General features: G+C 35.4%; 1 pseudogene; it reads left to right on the top strand.

Moving 5' to 3' along the window:
• The first annotated feature begins 2,173 nt into the window (after nt 1–2,173).
• On the top strand, nt 2,174–5,436 carry LOC113700840 (receptor-like protein Cf-9 homolog; annotated as a pseudogene).
• Nucleotides 5,437–6,856: the final 1,420 nt, after the last annotated feature.

Below are 6,856 nucleotides of genomic sequence, written 5' to 3'. Positions count from 1 at the left end.
ACAATGTTGAGTAGAAGTTGGACTCATGGGTCTTCCATGGAATGCCTTTGGTTGTTGCACTGGGAGGGAAATGATACTGGATCCGGGAGCTACCTTTTCTAGACTAATCCTCGTTTCCCTTAGACTAACGAAAAGGAGGATGCTTCAATTTCAATTTTAACAACAGAGCCTTTGATTTGCCATCAAAGAAAATTATTCATAATCTAATATATATATATATGATTGCTTTTTGTATTAAATATCTTACTACGGCATGAGCTAGGCACAAGGTCAACTCATAATGATTAATTTGGATGTCGAAATTACTTAACATTTCTCTCTTGTGAACCCCTTAATTTATTGCTCAATTATGCCAATAAATCTTTATTTACAAAACATTTACAGCTTTTTCTAATACATTTACAAGTCATAATAAGGGGCTATTCAAGGAACATTTCAAATAATTGCTATTTTGTATTATGCATGCACGTATGTATGCATGTATGTATGTATATATACATATACAAGAAAATATTTCACAGTTCCGTGAAAGTTTATGACACTCAATTCAAGCATTTTCATATACTTTAGAAGCATTTATCTACATAATTCTTTGAAAATTTCCCAGAAATTAGGAGACAAATGAAAGAATGGTTTGGGTACTATATGAATATGTAGCAACTCTTTTCAGTTTTTAAATTGTGTTTCTCAATTGCTCTAAAATGGACAATAGGAACAAGAATGTTCCCAGAAAGTCTTCGTCAATTATGTCAAGGAAGACGATGGCCCAAAGAATCTTTAGAAGGACTCAGGTCATTGTGATTATTTCACAATTTAGAAATGTAAGGACCACAAATTTTTTTTTTTCCAAAAACTTGACTCGATTTTTTTGAAGAACGGAGACATCACTGCGACAAGTCGAGCATCCATTGCTACTTTCTACGTGCAATTGAGCAGGACTGGCAGTCCTTGACTTGTCTAAAAACAAATCAAAGGATTTACTCCCAAGTAGACCTGAAAATGAGAGGACCAACGCAATTGGCTTCACATATTCCACCCCAAATGGTACGACAATTTTGAGAAAAAGGGTAGGGAGAATGATTTCGAGAGAATGGCCTTTGATCAAAACTACCACATAATGAAACAGGATGAAAGTTTATACCGTATAAGAAAATGCATCTTTCTAAAAAATTTCTTATAGTTTTCTAGAATACTTTTATAAAGCTTTTTTCCCCCTTAAAGCAGCTAGTAAGGTTTAGAATCTCTCCTAAGTTGCAAAAATAAGATACTTATGAGCATTATCTTTAACACTTACAACTCTCCCTCTCTCTCTCTAAACTGTATGAAAGTTTCTATAGAAAGACTTCTTTTTATGAACTGTTAACATCTCTTATCAATCTGTGTCTTCAAATGAATTGCTAAAAATCGCCAGTTTCAAATTTAACGATGTCGATTAGAAGTTGGACTGACGGGTCTTCTACGAGATTGCATGTAGACAATATGTAGTAGGATCTATCCTTTTCTAGACTAACTTATTGTTAGTCTAGACTTTCTTAAGCATGCCAAGACTTTCTGAGGTCCATGGAATTAGTGTTAGATAACTAACTTGGAGGTATCCTCATAATCCAAGGATGTTGAAACTTGACAGTGAAACTCTTGTAAGCAAACTCTTGAGTAGGCCTGAAAATGAGAGGACCAGCTCAATTGGCTTCAGATTTTCCACCCCAAATGGTACCACAATTTTGAGATAAAGAGAAGGGAGGATTATTTCAAGAGAATGGCCTTTGATCAAACCTACCACAAAGGAACTAAGATGAACAATTTTACCGGATAAGAAAATGCATCTTTCTAAAAAATTTCTTATAGTTTTCTAAAATAAATCAATTCAAGCATCACACTATAGTTCTGTGTAATTTCAGAAAGAGTTATCTTGATAGTTTCTAAAAAAATTTTAAATTTTTTATTTTGAATGACAAAAGTTAACTAGTTTTATGAGTTCTGACCATTAAAATTATTTTCTCAAGAACAGTCCATTAAAATTACAGTGTTGCCTAATGATTAATTCCACATGCGACTTTCAACTTTCTGCTCTCATACGTACATAATAACTATTAGAATTAACATTAAAAGTCAAGTTTTTTTTTTTTTTGTTTTCACATGCTTCCACTATTACATCCGGCACCTTTATATAAACCGTTGTGCTGATCATAAATTTATCAAGCAAGAATGAAGAGACAAATAACAGTTTTTAGTGCTTTACTTTTCTTCTTTCTATTGCATCCTCAAGAAGCGATCTGTTTCACTTTCTTGGGAGATCATTTGTGCCGCCATGATGACGCTCTTGCACTGCTTCAATTCAAAGAAATGTTTAGCATATCAACTTATGCTTCCTGTGATCATTCATATCCAAAGACAACACGTTGGAAAGCAGATACGGATTGTTGCAATTGGGACGGCGTCACATGCCACAACGTCACCGGTCGTGTGATTGGGCTGGATCTGAGTTGCGGCCAGCTTCAGGGAGTCATTCATCGAAACTCTACCCTTTTTCATCTTTTCCATCTCCGTCGCCTCAACCTTGCTTTTAATGATTTTACCGGTTCACGAATTTCACACCGATTTGGTTCACTGAAAAGTTTGACCCACCTCAATCTCTCGTATTCAAATTTTCAAGGTGAAGTTGTTTCAGAAATATCACACCTGTCCAACCTAATTTCACTTGATATCTCTGCCAATGATCTTCTAAGATATGAACCTAGCAATTTTGAAGCGATGCTTCAGAACTTAACCCATTTAAGAGAGCTGTCGCTTTCATATGTGAACATCTCATCCGATTTGAGGGTGAATTTTTCTTCATCTTTGACGTATCTAGATCTCTCATCTACTAAAATAACAGGTAATCTACCAAGTAATGCTTTTCATCTGCCGAATATGCAAGTTCTCTTGTTGGGTGGCAATGAAAATCTTACTGTTAGTTTATCAAAATTGAACTGCAGCATTTCTTATTCTTTGAAGCAGTTGGACTTATCGCGTACAAGTTTCTCTACTGCACTGCCAAATTCAATTGGGTGCATAGGCTCCTTAAATTCTTTGAATCTAGGATATTCTCAAATTTCTGGTGTCATTCCTGAATCAATTGGCAACCTTACACAGCTTACTGAATTGTTTCTGGATGGTAACTATCTTCTAGGGAAAATACCAAATAAATTTTCCATTTTACAAAAGATAAGTACGCTGTCACTAGGTCACAATTTATTGTCCGGGAAATTTCCAAAGTCACTTCTCAACCTTATGCATCTTGACTTTTTAGATCTCTCTAGTAATCAACTGACAGGAGAAATTGGAGATTTCAAAAATAGGTTACTATCAGAGATTCGGTTGCAAAATAATCAACTAACTGGTTCAATTCCTCCATCAATTTTTACTATTCCAACCCTATCTCACCTTGACCTTTCAGCAAACCATTTTAATGGGGTTGGGCAAGACTTGTTTGTGGACTTCAATCAACTTCAAAAGAACCCTCTTCAGACTGAAGCCCCATGGCACACTACAAACAATGTGAGCATTTCCTATCCAGATTTTACGTACTTGGGATTGTCTTCTTGCCAGATAAAGGAATTTCCAGAGTTTCTTAGAAATTCAGAGAGTTTAGTATTTCTGGACCTCTCAAATAACACAATTCTTGGTGAAATTCCAAGCTGGTTCATGTCCAAGACTTTTGATAAGTTGTTCTACTTGAACCTTTCGCATAACTTTTTGACTAGTACCATAGACCAACTACCCGTTGCTTCATCTATGGTGTATCTGGATGTGAGTTCCAACTCACTTCAGGGCCAAATACCTTCTTCTATCTGTGATTCAAATAATCTTGGTATTCTTGATTTGTCAAATAACAATTTGTCTGGCCTAATTCCTCAATGCCTGGGAAACTTCAGCCAGAACCTAGACATTATGGATTTGGGAAATAATAGGCTTTTTGGCACCATGCCCACAACATTTTCAAAAGGCAGCTCTCTACGGTTTCTTATGCTAAACGATAATCAATTACAAGGGCCACTGCCACAATCTTTAGCTCATTGTAAAGATCTGGAACTCCTTGATTTAGGGAACAACAAGATAGATGATAAATTTCCAATTTGGTTGGAAATTCTTTCTAATCTGGAGGTCCTAGTATTGAAATCTAATCAATTTCACGGAACAATTGGCAGTTGTCAAACAAAAAGTCCATTTCCTCAGCTGAGAATAATTGATGCATCCCACAATGAGCTCACTGGTTCTCTACCTGAAGACATTATCAGCAATTTCAATGCCATGAAAAGTTCAAAGCATCAGCAAAAGGAATTAGTCCAGTATATGACGGGAGAAAGCTTTTGAGTTTATTATTACATCCATTCTGTGGGTTTGTTTATCAAAGGGGCAGAGTACAGCCTTGAAAGAGTCCTAATAGCTCAAACAGTGATTGACTTCTCAGGCAACAGATTCGAAGGACAAATTCCAGAGATTATCGGATTCCTTCATTCTCTTCAAACACTCACTCTCTCTCATAATAACTTTAGTGGTGGTATTCCTAGGGCATTAGGGAATTTGAGTATGCTTGAATCTCTAGACCTGTCGTGGAACCAACTTGAAGGAACCATTCCTAGGGAGCTAGTGAATCTGGATTTTCTTGGATTCTTAAACCTTTCTGAAAATCATCTAGTTGGACCCATTCCACGAGGAAGGCACTTTGATACATTTGGAGATGATTCATACAGAGGGAATTTGGACTTGTGTGGATTTCCCCTGACGAAAGATTGTGGAGATACAGAGGCACCACCACCAGCCACGCCATGGGAAGCTGAAGAACAATATGATGATTCTGAATTCTTTGATGGATTCACTTGGAAAGCTGTTCTCCTGGGATATGGCTGTGGATTAGTGCTCGGATTAGTTATGGGAGGTCTCATTTTCTTGACAGGAAAACCAAGATGGTTTGTACTGATTGTCGAAGAGTCGTTCAAACCGCGAAGGCGACCGAGGAAATGGATCCACATACGCACTTAAGAAGGGCAGTGCAATAATTTACATAACTGGTAAGCAAAGCATTCTTTTTCTACCTTCTTCTTTATTTCTAATAATTAATTTATCAAATAATTAATGTTATTCCTTTCAATAATTACCTTCTTCTTTATTTCTAATAGCTTTTAAACTATTGTGATCCTATTAAATTAACTAAATACTGAACTTAATACTTTGTTGAATGACAAGTTTTTGGCATGGCTAATTCGAAAAATATGGCTTCTGATGCCCAGGTCCACCCATGGAGTGGAAATAAGGAAAAGATATGGTTCACTTCCAATTGTGCGTGCTGTGTATTTTGTGCTGCAAGTGATTGTGGTTGCTTGCGGCTGAATCTGTAGGTTTATAATTGTAAGCAAGAAGACATTTCAATGGATAATTACTATTAATTGTGTTGAAGGTTGTCCGGTGCAAATTATGAGAATGGTCCATCGAAAGTTTTTGGTTGTGCATTTTTTATTGAATACCTGCATTCACTGAAAGCGGTAACCTACACATGAAGCTACACAGTTCATCTCTTTAAAAAAAAAAAAAAAAAATTCTTCATTAACCTATACATGTATATCCTTTTTCTTTATGGTTCCTTGCCATTTTATCTGTAGCTTTATAATTGAAAGCAAAAGTATGTCAGTATGGCTCGTGCGTTGTCCTATCTTAAAATTTCAAATTAATGAAATTTGTAAAGCTTGAAATCAATTAAATTTGGAACATATTCCACTTCAATACTACATTATGGAGTGTGAAAGTAACGACTTGGGGTGCCACCATAATTACTCAAAAAAGTAAGGACAATTTTTGTTTTTTTTTTTGGGTATATTACACTATCACGATCACTGGCCAACGTAAAGGCCAACGTAAAAAATTGGAAATCCAAAATATGTAGGCTAAGTCTTCAAGAAAACCCTCAGAATCTTCATGCATTTTGGATCACTTGTTACTCAAGAAATCCATTTAACTTGGGCTTAAATAATGGGCTAACCCAAATAGTCCATTATGAATTAATAAATCAATTAATTCACTTCCACTTAAATGGGCATTACAAATTTAATTTGATTTAATAGCCCATATAATATTGGCCCAATTTGTAAGTTCAAAACATAATGAACTTCTACAATTTAACTTAATTTAATCAAGATCAATTTAATTTAAATAAATCTTGACTAAATAAATTAAATAAATTTTCTTTGTCTACAATCATATAACCCCCTTATGATTTTCAAAATATACACATAACCCCCCTTAGTTGATACATAAATTTCAACTTTACATAAGGGTAATTTTGACATTTTACGTGACGCCGTTATGAATGATCATTCCCATCACTTTGACACTTTAATCCAAACCACAAGGGGGTTATGTATAGCTTTGAAACCATAAGGGAGTTATGTTAAAAACGCTAAACCACAGGGGGTAAAGTGGAATTTGCCCTAAAGAATTCGTTATACTATCAGTGTGAGAAATATGAAGCCATTGTTTAATTAGTAATAAGTTGGTCCTTAAATCCGTTTGAGGGTTTAATAGTTCAATACCTCGTGCTATTCAAACCCATGGCTATAGAGCATGGAAATAATTGTTAGATTAGGGATTGAATTTGTTTGTCCTATGGTTCTGTCTTTAATTTCGGGGAAAGCCAACATTAAACATGCGTGCGGAAAATTTTTCTATAAGGTGGGAAAGCCAACATTATATATGCGTCTGTAAGGTTCTTTAGTTGAGTTTTGGGCCAATTAATATAGGGCTAAGTAGCAAAAAAAATTATGTTAGACAGAGGTTAAGACAAAGATAAATATTTAGCTAACTTGAAACATTTGCTGTAATG

Source organism: Coffea arabica, chromosome 7e (genome assembly GCF_036785885.1).
Source record: "Coffea arabica cultivar ET-39 chromosome 7e, Coffea Arabica ET-39 HiFi, whole genome shotgun sequence".
Taxonomy (NCBI): Eukaryota; Viridiplantae; Streptophyta; class Magnoliopsida; order Gentianales; family Rubiaceae; genus Coffea; species Coffea arabica.
The sequence above is the reverse complement of the archived record's forward strand: the minus strand, read 5'-3'. Positions and strand labels throughout refer to the sequence as shown.